Raw genomic sequence first — 6,599 nt, 5'->3', positions numbered from 1 at the left:
CCCCAGCTGCCCCCCCTCGGCTCCCTTCCCCAACCCGCCGCGACTCCCTTTTACAATCGGCACAACCCAGGTGCTCGGGCAGCAACAGAATAAGGCCAAAAATACCCCCTGGCACCCAAACCACCCCCGATCTGCCACCCTCGGCAGCGACTGCTCCCAACCGCCCTCCATGGCGGGTGGGTTGTTGTTTGTATGTATATATATATTTTTTGTCCTCTTTTTTTCCTGCCCCCATCGAGTCCTTCGCGTTGGGTGTGTGTGTTCCTATTCAAGGACCGACCACCTCCTGTCGTGCTAAAACCAGCAAGGAGGGAGCCAAGGGCTCATTTCTGCCTGGCCGCCGGGGCGGCGGGCGAGGGAGACAGCGATGGAGGACAAGAGGAGGGAGGAGAGGGATGGGAAGGCGGGAAAAGGAGAATGGGGAGGGCGGAAAAAAAATAATCCACCTCCCTAGGCCTTTTGTTTAACCTGCGTCGATGCAAAGAGAGGTCTTGGGGTTTTTTTCCCTCCCCTTGTCCTTTTTTCCGCCCCATGCTTGAGCCTCGTGGGGCGTTCTCGAGCCCGGCGGGGCAACTTTGCGGAGCGGGCGGTGGCGGAGGTTGGTTTTTTGGGAGGTGGCGGGCTCGTCCCGCAGGCTCCGAGTGCAGGAATTCCTGCCAGCTCGCCTTTGTGCCAGCCTCCGTTGGCCTTGGGTGTCTCGTTCGGATGGAGCCTGGCATCCAGGCACCGCCCATTTCTTGGCGTTGAGCTGCGAGGAGAAGGAAAGGGGAGAGAGCGAGCGAGAGAAGGGAAAAAAAAAAGCTGTCTCACTCAAACTGGCCTTTCTCGGAAAAGGATCCTTCCCCGATGATTGTCCGGATAAGCGGAGCTAAATCCAGCCACTACTCAACAACAAAACCACTCTCTTCCACGGTGCGTCTCTCTTGCTGCCTTGGTACGAAATCGAACCTCACTCTTAATTTTGTTTTTTTTTTTTTCTTTTTGTTCGTGCGGTTGGGGTTTTTTTGCCTTTGATTTGAGATAACGTTTTGTTCCTCCAGTTGCTCCGTCGCTTTGTTGTTGCTGTAACCTGCCTTCTCCCCGAAATCCCTTCCCGCCGAGTCCTCCGGCCCTTGGTGCTAAAACACCCGACTTTATTCGGGCTCCTAGAGAGGGATGCAGAGCAGATAGGCAGATCCCCACCAGCACCCTTCGGAGCAGAACTGGAGGGTGATTTCTCTCCCCGCCCTCGCCCCACCACCCGGGACGTCCCCGGGAGCCACCCGGGGCTGGGTGTTGTCGCCCGGGTGCCTCTTTAGTTCCCCACCGAGCACCACCGAGGGGGGAAAATGTGTCGAATCATGTCGGATTTGCAATTCAACATGGCAGCCGGAGCAGAGCAAACGTGGTGGAGCTCCCAGCTCGGGGCACACGGCGGGCACGGCACTGGGGGGCACGGCGAGAGCCATGGCCGGACAGGCAGGACAGCGGGGGCGAGGTCCGAGCGGGAGGATGATTTGATTTCGTGTTCAGGGGGTGAGTTCCACCAGGAGCGGTCCGGGAAGGAGGGAACTCAAGGCGCCCGGTGTTGTCGGCGTTAACCGTTTAGAAGCTGGCTGGTTCCCCAGGCTGGCACGGCGTGCCCGGGCGGGCGCGGCGCTGGGAGATGCCCGGCAGCGGGGCGGGACGGGACGGAGCGGCTTTTCCCGCAGCCATGGCGGCCTCGGGGCCGGGCAGGGCCGAGAGCTGCCGGGAGAAGCTGCTCTGCCAAGGATCGGGACATTGCTTGGCCCTGCGGCTCCTCCGGCCTCGTGCAGGTTCCTCGCACCGGGCGAGGTTTGGCTCGGCCGAAGCTCCGCAGGGCAGCCCGGCAGTACCCGAGCCCAGGGCTCGCCCCGGCGCGGGGGAATCTGCCCTCTTTCTGTCAAACTTAATTTAGGCCCGCTCGGGACACAACAAAAGCAGCTTGTTTGCAGGGCAGGGTTCTCCTTGCCGGCTGCCGCGCACTCCGCAGGCGCTCGGAGCCATGCAAGCCACCCCTCCTCCTTCACCAAATTTTTCCTCCTCTTCCCCCCTGCCCAGCCTCCCCGCTCCTCCTCCTTTCTCCGAAAAAAAAAAAGCCTTTTTCAGTGAGAGACGCATGGCTCTACAGTAAAACCTTCGAACTGGCCACAAAGCTCCCAAATGCCCTGGTCCTTCTTTGCCTCCGTGACCCACCAGGCTGCACTGGGGACATTCCATGCTCCGGGGACATTCCCGAAATTTCCTCACCTGCCAGGATGGGCATTTCACATCTTCCAGACTCCCAGGGAGCTGTGTGGCCTCGTGCACCTTGGTTTGGTGGCTGGGATGCTGGGGTCAATCCCGGACCTGGCTTGTGCTGTTTCCACAGCACCCCACGGCTGGTTTGGGAGCTGAAATTCCCATGTTGTGGGAGCTGGGGCAGTCAGGCATTTGGGGGGTCTGACACCCAAAATGTGCCGGGATGGTCTCTTCAGCAGTGTGTGTGGACACAGCAGGTTACATCCAGACCCTTAATTCCAGTGAAAAGGCAGCACAAGTGTTTTACTCATCATTCCAGCTTTTCCCTTGCAGATTATTTATACAAAGAAGGGCTGGGGTGAAACCAGACCTTTCCCAATTTGCTCCCAATCCCTATTGCTTTCCTGTGAAAATCTGGTGGAGTGCAAATATAAAAAAAACCCCTAAAACCCACTGAAGCTCCTGTAAGCAGCCTGAGAGGAAAAAAAGTCTGAACTCAAGCAAGGCTCTTCTGACGTGTCCTAAGCAAAACATCTGGCACCCCTGGAACAGCCGTCCAGCCAAGGGACACAGCTGTTTTATTCCACACAGCTCACAGCAAAACAGGGCTTGTGCTTCCAGAACATGGCTCAGCAGAAAGGGTGAATCCTTGAAAGGGGGAGTCGGATCTTTCTGCTGTTTATTGCCTCTGAATCCCCAGTTTGCTCTCAGGCTGCTCTGCTGTGAGCTCTGCTCCATCTCCTGGCAGGAGACCAGGAGCTTTGCTCCAAGGCTGGAGCCTCGTTCAGCTGCTGTAACCCCCAGCAGGCAGCAGAGCCACTCTGGATTTGCACAGACATTCCTGACAGCAGGATCAGGCCCCCAGGTTTGTCGAGGGTGGCTCTGGGAAATTTCCTTTCCTTAAAAGGACCAAGTTTGGCCAAGGCAGAGTTTGAATTGTGATTTCCTTTTTTCTTTTTCCCCTTTTTTTTTTAAATCCCCTACAACTCAGAGCAAAATTTACATTGGTGAGAACTGCCTGATTTACAGCTGCAGAAAATGCTGAGCTCTGTGTCTCCACAGGCCAGACCCAAGGGGAAAAGCTTCCCCCATGCTGGACCATTCCTGTAAACAGCCTCACCACTCCAGGAACCACTTCTGGTGGGGAAAGAGGGGGTAAAATGCAATGCGACTCATTTGACCTTTTGTGGGCTCCACCCTCAGCCTTCCCACTAATTGTTCCAAGTGATCTGGGGGCACAAGTTTCATGGGATCCTTGTAGAAGCCCATCCAAGGGAGAGCTGATGCTGGCAGCCTCATGCACCATGGGGGACATGGTGTCCAAAACCAGCCAGATCTGATTCACCCTCTGGACCACCACACAGCTGGGCCTCAGAAGAATCAACACCATGTATTTTCCTTCCTGCAGCATTTTTCTCTCTTTTCCACCTCTCTCAGTCCATAATTTCTCTCCATTCTTTTTCTGTGGTACTGGTGTGTTATGGTGGAGTTGCTTGTAGCTGCTGTTTTAATTTTGGTGATACTTGGCTGCTGCAAAAGGTGAGGTCTGGGAGGACGAAGTGAGGTGACCAGTTTGTTATTGTAGGGTTGCTCATGGGCACTGTCTGGCTGTCTGGCTCTGCAGCTGGAAAGCCCCTGAGACACGCAGGGTTTGGCATGCTCAGGTCACTCTCCAGATGGCCCTGGCCATAGGAAATGTAAGAGAAGTAGCCTAGCAAAGGACACAACCCACAAACTGCATGAGGCAAGGTCTGTGGAGTCAGAGAGGTGGGGTTGTGTTGTTGAGGAGATGGCAACCAAAATCACCCCATTCTGGGGGTCTGTGGGGTGGCGGCTTCATGTGTACCCCTCCTGCTCATTCCACACCAGTGCTTTTCTGTGGTTGCTGCCAGGACATCCCCAGCCTGCTGGGCTTGGCAGACCCAGCCCAAGGGAGGTGGCCATGCATCCCAGGCTCATGCAGGACTGGGCAGGAGGGTTCTCCTCACATGCAAGACTATGGCAAACATTGTGCTTCCTCCTCATCCTCCTCTTCCTCTTGCCCCCAGCTTGAGGGCTCTGCACATGAGCCACAGCCATCTTTATCTCAGTCTTCAGGTCTGGTTTGGACTCACAGGATGGTCCATGCTGATATTTTAGTGCCAGGTGTGGAGCCCTGAAGTAGCTTTGCAAGGCCTGGGAGGTTCTGGGAGTAACAGCAAGAATTCAGGGAGTGGTTCTCTTGCCCTTCAGTCTTGGTTTGCTCAGTGCTGGGCATTGGCTCTGATGAGGGGAACAGAGGTTGCAGGGACAGCATGTGGCATCCCAGTATGTGGAGCAAGGACTTGGGTTATAAAGTTTGCTGAGCAGGAAACTCCTCACATAGAGACTCCACCAAAAGTGAGGGCAGGTGCTGATGCCAGTGTGATCAACAGCTTCAGTTTCTGCACATCTGCTCCCACAGCTCCTGTTTGTGGGAGAAGGATTGGGCTAAAACCTTGAGCAGCCCCACAGGGAGGATGCCTGGGATCATCCCTGCAGCTGCTGTGCCTTGGGAGCACATCACTGCCTCTGAAGAGAGCTGGGATGAATGCAGAGGGACATGGATAAAAGCTTCTAGGAGGGCTTTGCTCCTATTTCCAGGCTGACAGTGCACAAAATCCAAGGAGGTGATGAAACCCAACCACTCAGCATGTTTCAGTTTCCCAGATATAAGAACACAGATGAGGTTTCCAACATCACCTCCCAGTTCAGTCTGGCCAGTCATCCTTCAGCCTGCTGGGGAATTGCTTCTGCTGTTTTCAATCCACAAAATCTTCTCTCCCTTGTCCCCAGCAGCCACGTGCTGTGAGCACACACCAAACTCCACCCAGGAGCCGCTGCATCTCAGCAGAGATTTGGAAACACACAATGAACGATGTGTCAAACCCCAACTGTCTTTGTTGTTCACCTTGCCTTTGCTAATCCTGAAATCTTCCTGGCTCTTCAGAGAGGCAGCAGCAAAAGAAGAGCCCGGCACCAAACTCCTAGAGCAGGGAAAGTTGAGCTGGTGGAGCCGGGCTGTGCTGGATCCAGCCATGCCTGAGCAGGGGGGAGTTCCCATCTGGATCTCAGCTCTGCAGCCCGGGCCCTCCCTGCCCAGGGGATTAGCGGAGATGCTGTTCCTAGGGCGGGGGAAGGGGCTAATGAACAGAGACAGGATAACGAAGCAGGTAAGGGCTTCCTGTACTTCAGGGCTCAGGAGGAAATCCTGCAGCTGGTGAATCTGGATACGATTAGTGTCCATTTCTCCCTGTGTAATCAACCCATCTGTTCATCCTTGCGCATCAGCCGCGCACGCCCCATTGCAGGCAGATGCCTCCCGGGCACTGCTTTCATCCCTGTCTGCCGCGGCCACTCCAGGCAGCCTGAGAACAAGGCTGCTCTGAGCCGTGCAGCGCCTGCTCCGCTCCCCGCCGGGCTCCCGGGGGAGCTGCAGCCAGCACGGATCCCAGCGAACAGCGGGACAGAGCCCAGAACAGCCTCTGCTCAGGGGGAGGGCAGGCGCCTGCTCCAGAGGGCTTTGAGCAGTTCAAAGGGATCGCTGTGACACGCAGATAAGCTCAGCTTTCCAGGCTCTGCCTGCTCATCCCAGCTCAGCTTTACCGCAAGCAGGTAAAGGTGGATTATGTTTGGCTGCCTGGTTTCAAAGCCCTGTTCATCCCATGGGATCATGAGCACAGGACACGCTGTCCCCACGGGGATGGGACAGCGACTGGGCCATCAGTCCTGCCCTGTAAGAACGTTTGTAAAGCTGATAGGTGCTGGTGCAGGACCCTGAGCATTTATTTCAGCTTCTTTTCCTTTGCAGTTTTGTCCAGCTATGCAAAAAATGTGGCAGCTGTGCACTGGCTTACAAATGTCAGGTAGCAAACCAACCTGGGCTGAAATGAAATCAAAAGAGGAGGAGGTGTGTGGATCAGTGGTTTTTTTGTAGTGCAGTGGCTCAAGCTTGCGTGATCCTTTAGGGTCTTCTGAGGGTCCAGCTTAGTAACAGTCAGGACAAAATCTACAGGTTGTGATTCCCAGTCCTGGTGTTGGCCTGCACTGAAACAGCTCTTACTGGTGGTCACTGGAGTGTCCTGGGGGATCTGTCACACCAAATGCTGTCCACATCAATCTGAAGATGTTCCCTACCCCGGGCAGTTTCTGTGCCCAGCCCAGTCCTCCCTGGTGTGTGGTGGTCAGGGATTCAGGCACCTGAGCTCCTGCCATTTGCTGAGAGCCAAAGTGTCATTACAGCCAGGAACAATCTCAGGAATGCAGCACAGGTTAAACATTTCATTTGCTTTCAAGGGCTACTTGTTGCTTCATTTCTAAATGCAACCTGTCCTCAGTCC

Source organism: Lichenostomus cassidix, chromosome 26, assembly GCF_008360975.1.
Source record: "Lichenostomus cassidix isolate B80296 chromosome 26, HeHo_3.0, whole genome shotgun sequence".
NCBI lineage: Eukaryota > Metazoa > Chordata > Aves > Passeriformes > Meliphagidae > Lichenostomus > Lichenostomus cassidix.
Note: the sequence above shows the minus strand (reverse complement) of the source record.